At 24.2% G+C, this 9,986-nt stretch overlaps 1 long non-coding RNA gene across 1 annotated transcript; it reads right to left on the reverse strand.

The window, feature by feature from the left end:
* Positions 1–4,864: 4,864 nt before the first annotated feature.
* On the reverse strand, positions 4,865–6,367 carry LOC135922220 (uncharacterized). The gene is made up of 3 exons (XR_010570790.1): positions 6,079–6,367; positions 5,758–6,033; positions 4,865–5,062 (listed from the first exon to the last, which is right to left on the reverse strand). It is a non-coding gene; the product is annotated as an uncharacterized LOC135922220 (long non-coding RNA).
* Positions 6,368–9,986: the final 3,619 nt, after the last annotated feature.

The following is a 9,986-nucleotide window of genomic DNA, read 5'->3' on the forward strand; positions in this document are numbered from 1 at the left end:
TTTTGGAATTTCTATTTTATAAATCATAACTATTCTCTTCTTATGGTCCAATTAAATTAAATTATTTTTAATCATAAGGCGTATGGGATTACAAGTTCTAAGATGAAAATTTTTTATTAAAACCCTCTAAAATATATCTCTCTAACCCATATCTCTTAAACCTATAATTAACCCTAACTAGCCTTTAATCCTACAAACATGTTTAGCTTTATATACTCATCCAATTAAAAAATTTCTTTGAGTCAGATTCCTTGAGTTGTATTTATCATTTTTTATATAATTTATCGGTATATATCAATGACATACATATATATAAAATGTATAAAATAATATATTCGAAAACCTTATAAAAAGAACCATAACCATATATAATTGTATTATTTTTATTAAGCATCCAAATGGCTTTTATAATATCGTCAAATATTGAAATATATTATTTTTTAACTACCAATATGACAAATATAATTATTCTTAAATGCGAATTATAATTACAAATAGCAATAGCCAAAAATTATATTATCTAAAAAAAAATTAAAATAAAATTAATTTATTGAAACCTCATGATCATTATTATTTTTACAAATATTCCTAGTTAAACAATAATATTTTATCGATTAATAAATATATAATAGATGGTATTCGATTTTGAAAAGGTTATATTGGTTATTAAAATAATTTTTTAACTTAATAGTAACCGATTCAGCGATATTTATAATTATAAATATAGGTTATTTTTAGGATAAAATTTAACTCATAAGTTAGAAAATCCATTAAAATTTTACTCACTCATAAAGTTTTTAATGCAACTAGATTTAAAGAAGAATAAAAATATTATATATAGTGATTGAAATTTTTTATATAATGGATTCACGATCTTTGTAACGTTTATTTTGTTGATTAAACTGCCGAATTTTTCTTTTATCAATTATCAATTAATCAGCATATGTAAATCAGTCAGAGAAGTTAAGATATGATCTGTATATAAAATAAAAGTTTTAAAACTGAACCCTAAGAGGATTCGCTATATGTATCTTTCCATATTGATATTTAAAAATAAATGTAATTACTTCAAATTCATGTGTGAGAGACTCGGTGATCACCCCCCCCCCCCTCTTCTAGAAAAATCTTGATAACGCCTATGTGGGTCATTAAAATTCTTTAGTTGTCATCAGAATAAAGCATTTGTGACAGAAACTAGTAGTATTTTACAACAAATTATTTTTTGGTTTTTAAAAAATAAAATACAAAAAATTATAAATTATAATCTTGATTCATCTTTATTTCACATATTGATTTACTGGTATCGTCCCTCTAATTCGTATGAAAATTTAGGAAATAGGTTTTTTGTCGTAATTGCAATAGTTCGTTCCCAAAAAAAATAGTTCGTTCCCAAAGTAGTTTGTTCCCAAAATAATTATGAAAATCCAAGAGATTAATGCTAAATCGCAACAATTATCAATAAGAAAATTGTAAAGTATATATTATTTAATTTGCATATAATAATTAATTTTTTTAGAAAACTAGGCAAAACAAAGAGTGCAAATAAACAAAGCTATTATTCAAATTCTAATAATCAAATGGTTCAATATAGTTTGTTCAAATCAAAATACAACAATAATATTATCTATTCTAAGAAAAATTTAATTCAATTTATACATTATCATGCAAAAAAAAGAGATTGCATTTTTATATATTAATTAAAATTTTTATTATGAGATATTTCATATAAATTTTAATAATGTTATATCAAAGATATATTTATAATAAAGAGTTTGCTAAAATATTGTAAATTATCTGCTATTTATATCATTTTTAAACAAAGCTATTATTCAAATTCTAATAATCAAATGGTTCAATATAGTTTGATCAAATCAAAATACAACAATAATATTATCTATTCTAAGAAAAATTTAATTCAATTTATACATTATCATGCAAAAAAAAGAGATTGCATTTTTATATATTAATTAAAATTTTTATTATGAGATATTTCATATAAATTTTAATAATGTTATATCAAAGATATATTTATAATAAAGAGTTTGCTAAAATATTGTAAATTATCTGCTATTTATATCATTTTTAAACAAAGCTATTATTCAATTCTAATAATCAAATGGTTCAATATAGTTTGATCAAATCAAAATACAACAATAATATTATCTATTCTAACAAAAATTTATACATTATCATGCAAAAAAAAGAGATTACATTTTTATATATTAACTAAAAATTTTATTATGAGATATTTCATATAAATTTTAATAATGTTATATCAAAGATATATTTATAATAAAGAGTTTGCTAAAATATTGTAAATTATCTGCTATTTATATCATTTTTAAACAAAGCTATTATACAAATTCTAATAATCAAATGGTTAGTTTGATCAAATCAAAATACAACAATAATATTATCTATTCTAAGAAAAATTTAATTCAATTTATACATTATCATGCAAAAAAAAGAGATTGCATTTTTATATATTAATTAAAATTTTTATTATGAGATATTTCATATAAATTTTAATAATGTTATATCAAAGATATATTTATAATAAAGAGTTTGCTAAAATATTGTAAATTATCTGCTATTTATATCATTTTTAAACAAAGCTATTATACAAATTCTAATAATCAAATGGTTAGTTTGATCAAATCAAAATACAACAATAATATTATCTATTCTAAGAAAAATTTAATTCAATTTATACATTATCATGCAAAAAAAGAGATTGCATTTTTATATATTAATTAAAATTTTTATTATGAGATATTTCATATAAATTTTAATAATGTTATATCAAAGATATATTTATAATAAAGAGTTTGCTAAAATATTGTAAATTATCTGCTATTTATATCATTTTTAAACAAAGCTATTATTCAAATTCTAATAATCAAATGGTTCAATATAGTTTGATCAAATCAAAATACAACAATAATATTATCTATTCTAAGAAAAATTTAATTCAATTTATACATTATCATGCAAAAAAAAGAGATTGCATTTTTATATATTAATTAAAATTTTTATTATGAGATATTTCATATAAATTTTAATGTTATATCAAAGATATATTTATAATAAAGAGTTTGCTAAAATATTGTAAATTATCTGCTATTTATATCATTTTTAAACAAAGCTATTATTCAATTCTAATAATCAAATGGTTCAATATAGTTTGATCAAATCAAAATACAACAATAATATTATCTATTCTAACAAAATTTAATTCAATTTATACATTATCATGCAAAAAAAAGAGATTACATTTTTATATATTAACTAAAAATTTTATTATGAGATATTTCATATAAATTTTAATAATGTTATATCAAAGATATATTTATAATAAAGAGTTTGCTAAAATATTGTAAATTATCTGCTATTTATATCATTTTTAAACAAAGCTATTATACAAATTCTAATAATCAAATGGTTAGTTTGATCAAATCAAAATACAACAATAATATTATCTATTCTAAGAAAAATTTAATTCAATTTATACATTATCATGCAAAAAAAAGAGATTGCATTTTTATATATTAATTAAAATTTTTATTATGAGATATTTCATATAAATTTTAATAATGTTATATCAAAGATATATTTATAATAAAGAGTTTGCTAAAATATTGTAAATTATCTGCTATTTATATCATTTTTAAACAAAGCTATTATACAAATTCTAATAATCAAATGGTTAGTTTGATCAAATCAAAATACAACAATAATATTATCTATTCTAAGAAAAATTTAATTCAATTTATACATTATCATGCAAAAAAAGAGATTGCATTTTTATATATTAATTAAAAATTTTATTATGAGATATTTCATATAAATTTTAATGATGTTATATATCAAAGATATATTTATAATACAATTGTGCTGTCTATTATATATTAATGGATCTAGAGCATTAAGAGTTTGCTAAAATATTGTAAATTATCTGCTATTTTAATATATACTGTTCTTGTATTAATATAAATATTAATTACCATTTAGCCATTTAAATTTAATTTAAAATAAAAAGCATTTTTTAATTTATTTGCCAAATCTGTTACAACGTTTAAAATTATACAATTTTATAATCGCTTCAAATATATTTGTGGCCATTTTAGGTCATTTGACGTTTTTTCACAAATGTTCATACGATCTAAGGGATTTAGAATTAAGTAAAAGTCTCACTTTTTATTATTTCCCAGAGTAATGGTAAGATCTTCGGAGTAGATGGGAAATATCAATTTAACTCATAAAACAACAAATATACATTTTTAATTAATAAATAATTAAAACAAATTATTAACGTAGATAATTCCTGACACAAATAGGATATCCATTTAGTAAATTAGTGCATTGCAGCAAATTTTCGCGCTTTTTCCTGAATGACAATACGACCTTTAAAAATTTTATTTCCCCTCCCTCTCCAATAAATCAAAAATTCATTTTTTACTTACCATATAAATATTTTTACAAAAAAGTAAACTATCTGCAATCGCGAGTTTTAACCCAAACGCCAGCCCTGTATTGTTTTAAAAAATTTATACACGATGCTCCCGGTTTGTATTTTAAATTCACCCACCTGCCCTTTTATCTAAAAATTTATTCAACCCAACCGCCCAATGTTAAAAAATTATTAATTGGTTCTATTATAAATATAATAGGTTAAAATATCATGTTTTAGTGCAACATTCTACAAATGTCTCCTATGTAGGTACATACATAAATACATTTTAAATAATGAATTGTCAATCTATTGTGTGCATTTGTACATTGCTCCTTAGATCGGGGAAACGTCTCCCTCCATATCCCTCATGGTCGGAGAAAGTTTCTCTTTAACTGACTGGAGAGTGCTAACTTTATTAAATTTACAAGTATTTTTCCTTTTTATAATATATTTTGTCTATGTTGAATATTTGTACAATATTAATTTCAGAATATGTTTGTGTAGCGTTGGTATACGTTCTCGTCATATTTCCTCGTAGGGTACTGAGATTTCCTAAATGTGGTGAGGTGAAATTTATGTCGGCATTATTTGCGTCAATGTTTGCTGCCTCTAGAGAAATTTTTTAAAATTATTAACGTCAATTCCAAATAAAAATTTTTGATGAATATCATATTCCAATGTAAATATCTGTAAGAGAAGAGAAGAGAAGAGAAGAGAAGAGAAGAGAAGAGAAGAGAAGAGAAGAGAAGAGAAGAGAAGAGAAGAGAAGAGAAGAGAAGAGAAGAGAAGAGAAGAGAGAAGAGAATCAAAATTTTGATTAATTAATATTTAGAATCATTATTATCAAATATTTAATGCACAGAAAAAAAAATTCAAATATAAACGGTAAAATTGAGTATTTAAAAAAAAACTATGGCCGAATAAATACTTAAATTCTTTAATTAAATATAATTCCATTTTATCATTATACTATTCAATTTTTATTTGCATATTTAATATTAAACAAAACTAAAAAAAAATTAATTTGCATAACATAATATACGACCGGTGATTAGTGGGTATATCTATAGCATACGATAGAGGGGGTATAACTCAAGATCATCATTAAAAGGGGGTGGGGAGTGAATCTATTGACATTAGAATAAATAAGAAGGGGAGTGTAATATCAAGTGATAGTGGGGCGAAAGTAATATATCATTGAGTTAAGGGATATTGTGTAGAAGTATCTGTTTAGAACATTAAAGGGTTTAGTGTAGAAGCGTCTAATTATTTAATAAATATATATTTATAAATTTAAAACATACCTTTTCCCTATAAGCTATCTATCAGTTTAGAGATCATAATTTCACCTGGATTACTTTTGCACGATTGTTTAAGTTTTCTTTTCTTTTTAATATCAGACATTGTAGGTAATTCATCTTTAGGCCCCTCCAAATTCTCATCACTATACATATTCTTAGAGGCCTCCATAAGAATTTCAGTGCGTCTTTTATCCGCCTCCTTTGTTATACTTTCGGTTTCTAATTTTTTTTTCCTCTGAAGCAACATGAAATGGATCAAGAAGATTGAACCTCCAATTACTAACATTAGCATTGTAAAAGAAAGTGAGTATAATATGTATTTACCAATTTTATTATCTCTTGGCATTTTATTCTGCATCGAATTTTCATCTTGATTGGATGGCGGAATATAACACGAAACCTCTCGCTTAGGGCCCCACTTTTCGCAGGAACAATTAAAAGGATTATGAGCTAATATTTTCTTTCCCTGTTTTTTATTGGCAGAAGAAGTGTTATTTTTGAATCGATTGAATTTCTTTTGTTTTTTTTCTAATAAAGTTTTAGCGTTCCAGCATAAATCAAAACGAAGACACGAATTTACGAATTTACAAGCATTTTCCCAACAGTGATATGACAATAAAATCTCCTGGGACATACAAGTGCATCTAATATTGAATACATATTTCCTGTAACTCATATTATTTACCTTATAATGAGGTGAACTGAATCAAAATATTATATATTATTTTCTTAAATTGGAAGAAACTTTTAAAAAATAAAATTACAACATTTATACTCTTACACTGAATAACTTTTGAATTTTAGGATTTTAGCTAAAATCATCTTATAGCCCTAGCCCCTCACCCTTTATATTTATATAATATATATACCCGCGCTTTTCTACATTAACACAATTTGGAAAGAAATCGCATATTGGCTTTAGCTCAGCACATATCCTGATAAATTGGCAGTGTATAATACATCGAATAGTGTAACTGTAAATGCAAAATGGGATGAAGAATTTTTTTAAGAGCGAAAAATATTTTATTGAACATAAATTATATACCATAAAGTCCTATGAAAATTAAAAATTATCATTATATAAATAATATAAATTAAGCAAGCAAAACTAAAAGCTTGCAATGCAAGTATATAAAAAACTAAATGACGTTCTATGAATTTTTATGAATGATGATGAGAAAATTTTAGATTCATGATTTTTCTTTACAATAATTAAATAATTTCAGAACGAACGAAAATAATTGATAAAAATCCTTCCTTTAGAAATAATAAATCGTAAGAGATTATCTGGGGAGGAAAACTAGGGCCCATTACCAGCTTCACCAGTAATTAAATCTACATCAACGGTGGATACACTACACTACACGGAGGTAATCATTTTATATTGAAATGGTATAAAAACTGGCTTTTATAATTTAAAATATTATCACAACATTCAAATTATCAATGGTATAATTAGATAGTTGACGAATATACATAAAAATTGTATACACAACTGCTCTTAAGAGCTTTTATGCTTAGACTGTATCAAAATATAAAATATTTTTTATCCCAAAATTGATTTATTTGTAACATACTAGCTGATAGCCCATCAAGAATGATAGGGAATCAGAATTTGATCCTTAATTTGTTGATAGATAAATCAGAAATTTACCCTTTTTTTGATGAGTAGGAATTGTAGAAAATATTGATTTTAATCAAATTTATTTAATATTCTGTAAGCCCAACCTCCACCATTTATAAATATACAATAAAATAATTTTAGATGAATGCCATTATAGGGCCACATAACTAAACTTGACTGAACATATTATTTTATTATAAATTATGAAATGACTAATATGGTAGGGAGATCTCCATATTCAATTTTTATATTATATTTGTTTTACAAATTTTAACCTCATGAGATTTAGACCTGCCCACTTAAGGTGATAATGAACATTATAGTCAAAAAATATTTTAATCTTTTAGTTTGATATCCATATTGAATATTTTAGATCCGACCACTTAATGTGATATTTAATATTGTAGTCAAAAGATATTTTAATTACCTTTTATTTGGTACCCATATCAAATTTTTATTTTTAACCTACCTCCCATCCCGGACCTAATTCAAACCATTAAGAGACCAAGAGTGAATAATATTATTTTGGACAAAAGATATTTTTAATTAGCTTCTATTGGATTCCCATTATAATATTTTGTGTTGAAAAAAATATTCCTCACCCCCCCCCTCCTCTCCCCAGATCTAGACCCGCCAACTTAGAGGGATAATTATCATTATTATTTAACCTTTTATTTCATATCCATATCAAATTTCCATTTTAACCCCCCCCCCCTCGTCCAGGCCAAGTTCAACCCAATTAAGACCAAGAGTAAATAATATTATTTCAGTCAAGCCTCTATTCGATACCCATATCAATATGTTTTCCAAAAATAACCTGCAGATTTACTATTTGTACGCGTCGGTCCTGATCAAAAAAAAAATTCGGCCCGTGTGTTATTTCATATTAAATCAACCAAAAAAACTTGGTTTTCAACCTGACCCCCTTCAATTTTTTATAAAAATTTGTATGTAGGTAGCAGGCATATCAGAGACCAGCAATGGTATCATTTGAACTGCCTGGGCCGGATTTTTTTTTTTAAAAATATGTCATGTTTATTATTAATTTTTATAGCTAATAATGGCGATTTATTTGGTTTTAAAATATACGACGGCGTATTTTTTCAAAAAATTTTTTAGATCCGGCCCGGGTATTTGAAATAATAGGCCCCGACCGGGTAAATATACAATGAAAATCAACTTATTATTAAAAACCGGAAATAGAAAACCGGAAATTTACATAAAAGAAAACTAATATTTTTCTTCAATTTTTTACAGATAAACATTATACTCCCCAATATTTGTACAAAATCTAATATACTCCCAAATGGTTGTAATGAATCCTAGACTGGGACGAATATTGGGCTAAGATATATTGCACTTTGGAAATAAGTTGTAATTTAAAAGATGGTCAATATGCTAGAAAATAAAAACTAAAATCCTGATAAAACCCGACTATTTATGTTTTTTAAATATAAATAACGCAAAAAGTTTGCAACAATCGTCATTTCTATTGATTACATTACTTTCTATGAAATTAAATTACGTATTATTATCCAATTTATTTATAAGTTACAACAACTGTCATAATTTTCATTTTTTATTTTTAACCAAAATAGTTTAAATGACTACTTCAGAAAAAAATTTTTTATTTCACTACCAGTAATGTGCTGTAATCAGGGTTACCACCAGATTCATTCTAACAAAAAGTGGGAGAATTCACTTGAATTTGAATTTATCATAGGTAATTTATTTGAAATTCATATTTTTTTTTCTAAATACGAAAGGATTGTTTTAACGAATTCATCGGCTTCATTTTGAAATGATATTTGTTTCTTAGTTTCAGGACCTAGGGATATTTAACACTATTTTTGAGCTTTTGTTCTTCTACATGTTAAGTTTTGATATTTTTGAATTAGGAAAAAGTAGATGCTTGACTTATAAAATTTAAATTTATGGGTTAGCTTAATTATTTTTTGAAATATAAATATATTGTATTTTAGAATTTTCGCGTTTCTAAAGATGGTCATATCTTAGAATGTGAGCTGAGTTGGGAATTAAAATTGTATATTTTTACTAGCATCATACAAATTTTTAAAAATATATCGAAGGGTTTTGGATTGAATCTTCAGTTGATTTGAAATGGGATACATATATAACATACTTATTAAGCATTTTACCGATCGTTTATCTGCATAGCTTTTCAAATTATAAAATTTCCATATGTCATAAAAGAAGTGAGTTTGGCTCACCACACTTTCTATTTGTCTCCTATTTCCTGATCCCCTTGTAATTTAATACAGTCATTTATATAATCATCAGTCATCACTCTCTCCCTACATACGTAATTAACTGAATTGGTATAGAGTAAAAGAGAGATAATATGATACTTATCGAAAATATACTTTTACCTTAAAAAGTGTATTAAATTTTGAATATTGTGCGTATCATTGTTGCTTTTCATTTGATTGAATATCATCCAAAATAATGATTATTTTATTAATATTTTATTGAAAATATCTTAAAATAGAAAATTGATAAGTAAATTGTTTTATGATATATAATTTTTAATATATATTTTATTTACTTTTATTTTTTACAGATAAATGGCGATATAATCGTTATATTC

The sequence above is a fragment of the Gordionus sp. m RMFG-2023 genome, chromosome 1 (genome assembly GCF_954871325.1).
Source record: "Gordionus sp. m RMFG-2023 chromosome 1, tfGorSpeb1-WG-v2, whole genome shotgun sequence".
Lineage (NCBI taxonomy): Eukaryota > Metazoa > Nematomorpha > Gordioida > Chordodea > Parachordodidae > Gordionus > Gordionus sp. m RMFG-2023.